We start from the raw sequence: 4,694 nt of genomic DNA, 5'->3' as shown, positions 1-4,694 counted from the left end.
AAACCTCTTATGTTATGGTGATTGTGCTCCTGTGGGTGAATGCTTTATTTGTTGTTTGGTTTGCATTTGTTTTAACCAGTTTGTTAGTAAATTTGTTATACCGGTTTACTGCTAAACTGTTTAAGTGTTTGAGTTCAGTATTTTTTGGTATACTAATTCACCCCCCCCTCTTAGTATTCATCAATTGTTATTAGAGCCAACCTTTCTATAAGTTTAACCACTTGAAAGGAGATATGGGGGAATACACTATGAGGGAGCTTACTCATCATCTCACTTAGACTGAGAAAGCCTTTGATGAACTTAAAGTCAAATATAAAGCCTCTCTAGCAAAGAGAAGAGAGCATGCTGAGAAATTGATGGAGCTTACTGAAAATAGTTCTTCTGATGAAGCAGACATGGAAGCCCTAGTTGAAGAAGTTGAAAAACTGAATGAATCTAATGCTAACCTGAGAAGGGAACTAGAAGGACTGACTATCAGAATGTGCCAAGAGCATGAGAATCGGAGGAAAGCTGAAGATCTAGTAAAAGACAAAGATCATGAGATCTCCAAGCTGAAGCAAGAAATCAGTGCACTTATCGCTCATCTTCAAGAGAGTAAAATGGAAAAAGAAGAAATGCAAGGTGAACTAAACATGGCTATCTCTGAGAATGAAACCTTGAAGGAATCCAATGCTGCTATTTCCAAGGAACTCACTGAGTCAAAGGAAATACTTGCCAAATTTAATAAGAGTACTATTAAGCTAGAACAAAAGCTTGAATCAACAAAACCGGTAAAGAATACCACTGGACTTGGTTTTTCTAGTTATGAGGAAGGTGAGACCTCTGGAACAAAAGATGGAGCATCAAAGAAGCAACCAACATCAAAGGATAAAGGTAAGCAAAATTTCAAACCTGTTTGTATTAATTGTCTCAAGGAAGGACATACTGCTAATATGTGTAGAAATAAGGCTTACAATAATTTTCTTTATTTTCTAAACAATAAGCCTAGATCCAATAGATTCAATGGAAACTGTTATGCATGCAACAAGTTTGGGCATAGAGCATTTGAATGTAGGTCTATTGTGCACAACACTGGAAGATATCCCCAAAGGAGTCAAGAAGTTTTTCCTGAATCCTCTGTGAACCGGAATCCAAACCAGTATAATGCCTATGACCATCAATCAGGTGGTGGTGGCTATCAAGAGACAACCGATTGGAGAGAAACCTGTATGATCTGTCATGGTAGCGGTCACACCGCTGCACCATGCAGAAGGAAGAATGGAAACGTGAACAATGGACCATGGAGAGCACCTGGAATGGTATGCTATCACTGCAACAAACCGGGTCACACAACTAGAATCTGCAGGATGAGAAAGAACATATCAAATGATATACCAGTCACTCCAAAATGAAAGATTGATGTTGAAACTGTTCAAGTGGATATGAAGACAACATGGAAGAAGAAACTTGAAGAAGTGTCATAGGAAGAACCGGTTTTTGCACCTCGTGTAGAAGTCTCTAAACCGGCAAACCAAGCTTCAGAAAAGCTTAGGGGGAACAAATCGGTGAAATGTTTCGAACCCCCGGTTTACACCGGTAAAAGGCCTTAACTGGTATGTGTTACCTATCAATCGACAGAAGACCGAAAATGGTAAAAGGCAAAATTAGGGTTTATAACCTAATGGTGGAGCATTTATTATGGTAGGTGAAGAATTTGTTTAAAAGGGATTTTCAAGTCATTTTCACTTATCAATTTACGAGCGAAGAAATTTTCAAGTGTAGAGCGACCAAAGGCGATTCAACTTGCGATTTAGAGTGAATTGAAATCTACCAGAAGAATTCTGAGGTACTTGCAACCTATCAGTGAAGACTAAGCGGTGTTCAAACAATCGAAGTGGTGAAGTGTACGCTGTATTGACAAACCCTAAATTTCAAAAATTTGAAGGTATTTATCAAAATTCTTGTTTATAAATCATGGCTTCTGCATCGCACTCCAGTCCTAGTGCACCTATTGATTTAGCGGATTTTATCCAACGAAAGATAAAAAACAATGCCCTATCCCAGATACCCGCTGGAGTCATAGTGGAAGATGATATTTCAGGGTACACTGATTGTAAATTGGAAGACCTAGGATCTCTAGTGATCCATTCCCAGCTAGGTCTGTTCTGTGGGGATGACAAAAGGATCAACTAGAATACAACATCTTGGAAAGGAAGAAACTTCACAATGCAGTGTATTTTCTTGAAGAATTCATAGAAGATCACATCCGCATCATCTTGAGTAGAGTGCATGGAGACAGAATGTATCTCGAGAGGACACATGACATTACACCTAAAGCTATTCATGCCATCACCGGTTTTTGCAACACTAGTGAGGTGCTAGCCCTAAGAAAAGTCATCAAGACTGAAATGACCAAGCTCACTAGTTCTATGAGCGACCAACGGTGAATGACCGTTAAAACCATCAAGGATGATTTGGTCAAGTATGCCTGCATGGTGATCGGATACTGGACGTTCTATGCTAGCAGAATCAACTCGATCTCTGCTGCTACAGTAAATGCCGCCTATAGAATGATCATGGAAGATGCCTCATTTGATCTATGCACCTATATGCAGAGGCAACTTCTGGTAAATCTGAAGTCTATCAAACAAGACAATGCCTTAAGATTTAAATTTGGACAACTGTTGGTAGGTTTGTTTTTCTACTTTTAAGGCTATTTTCTGGGAGTCGGTGATATTCAATGGTCTACTGACCAACCGGTTACCAAACAAATCAGAGAAAGTCTTCAAGTGGTGGGAACCGGTTATCCTAAAGTCTTGAACAAATACTTTGATGAATTCAGATACAAGATGAGCCAGAGGATGAGGATATTCGGTGATATTTTCAAGAAGTATGAAGAAGACATCTGCTTTACCATCAGAGTAGATGAGTACATAATGGAGGTAGTGGAGCCCAGAAAGGAAAAAGTTGAACCCATGGGATATGAGGTGATGTATGACATGCTCGATGGGTATGCCTCTACCCTCCTTGCCTCGCCTCTTGATCCAAAGAAGAAGAGAACCAACACCTACTTGGAAAGGGTAACACCGGTTGAAAAACCTTTAGTGAAGAAGAGAAAGGCAGTGCCATCGGTATTGGCACCGATTACCTCAGCAAGTCCTAATGTGACCAAACGGTCACCGGCCAAGAAGAAACTGAAAGTTGCACCCGCCAAGGTATTTGAAAGAAAGCGGAAGACCAAAGACAACTCACTAGATTTTGAGGATACAGGACTTGAAGTACAACCTAAGAAGACCAGACAAACAAGGAAGAAGGCAAAGATAACTAGCAATGAACCGACATTGTAAGCACCAGTAAATATAGACATTTCCTCTTACAAACCATTAACACATTGTCAAAGGACTATCAAAAATGTTAGGAGAAAAGTGCTAAGTGATTTAATAGATCATTTTGATGATTTTAATGATAATGAAAAAGAGGAAGTTGAACAGGAAGTCATCCAATATCTATGCATTAATGGCTGGTCACCATCAGAAATTAGATCTGTGACACCAAATTCTTTATACAATTCTTTAGATAATAAATGGTGCATTGCCATTGAAAAAGAATAGGAAATAAGAGAGGAAATCTTTGCACAATATTTTCTTGATGTGTCAAATTTTGAGCTTTATGAAATCATGGATAAGTACAAAGGCTTCTTCTTCATGAGAAGAAGGATACTCTTTTTACTAGAAGACAAAGTCTTTGAAGTGGTGAAAGATACACACTCCCATGCCAAAGCCGCTCTGAGGTTGCACCAAGTGTCTGAAGCCAACAAGAAGGCTGAACAAGAACTGAAAATTGGAAAACCGGATGAGGTATATAGCAGTGAAGGAGAACCGGTTATTGAACAGATGAACACTATTGATGTTGATGTTCTGGATGGTGAAGATGTCACTCCAGATGCAGCAAAGGAAAAGGCTGATAAAGAGAGAGTAGACAAGGAAAAACATGATAAAGAAAAGACAGAGAAGCAAAAACAAGACAAAGAAAAGGCTGACAACGAGCAAGAGGAGAAAGAGGAAAATAAAAAAGAAAGATGAAGAGAAGAGGAAACAAGCAGAAGAGGAGAAGAAGAAAGAAGAGGAGAAGAAAAAACAGGAAGAGAAGAAGAGGAAACAAGAAGAGGAGAAGAAGAAAGAGGAGGAGAAGAAGACATAGGAAGGAGAGAAGAAGAAACAGGAAGAGGAGAAGAAGAAACAGGAAGAGGAGAAGAAGAAAGAAGAAGATAAGTGGAAAGAAGAAGATAGAAAGAAGGAAGAAGAGAAGAAAAAGAAAGAAGCAGAGGAGCAAAAGAAGGCAGAAGAGGAAAAGCAAAGAGCGGAAGAGAAGAAGGAAGCAACAAAGAGCACACAAGTGGAGACCCCAAAGGCAATTTGTGGTCAAGCCAAACTGGTTGACATCACCAGTCCTATTGACCTCCAATCTGCAAATGAATCAGAGCTGCTCCAAAGCATTAAGCTTGCACAAGAGTGACTGGAAGCATTAAGGAGGAAAAAGGAGCAAGATGTTATTCAAACTGCGGTTGAAACTCTTACTAGCTTGATTCCCGGTACTAACCTCCCCAGTATCGATTCCTCTCTGGCCCAACTAAAACTTCTATGTACAGTTGTGGAGGACCAGGTACAATGCCTGGAAGAGGTTGCTGAAGATAATGCACAGAAGAAGCATCAAAA

Source organism: Cryptomeria japonica, chromosome 10 (assembly GCF_030272615.1).
Source record: "Cryptomeria japonica chromosome 10, Sugi_1.0, whole genome shotgun sequence".
In the NCBI taxonomy this organism is placed as follows: domain Eukaryota; kingdom Viridiplantae; phylum Streptophyta; class Pinopsida; order Cupressales; family Cupressaceae; genus Cryptomeria; species Cryptomeria japonica.
Note: the sequence above shows the minus strand (reverse complement) of the source record.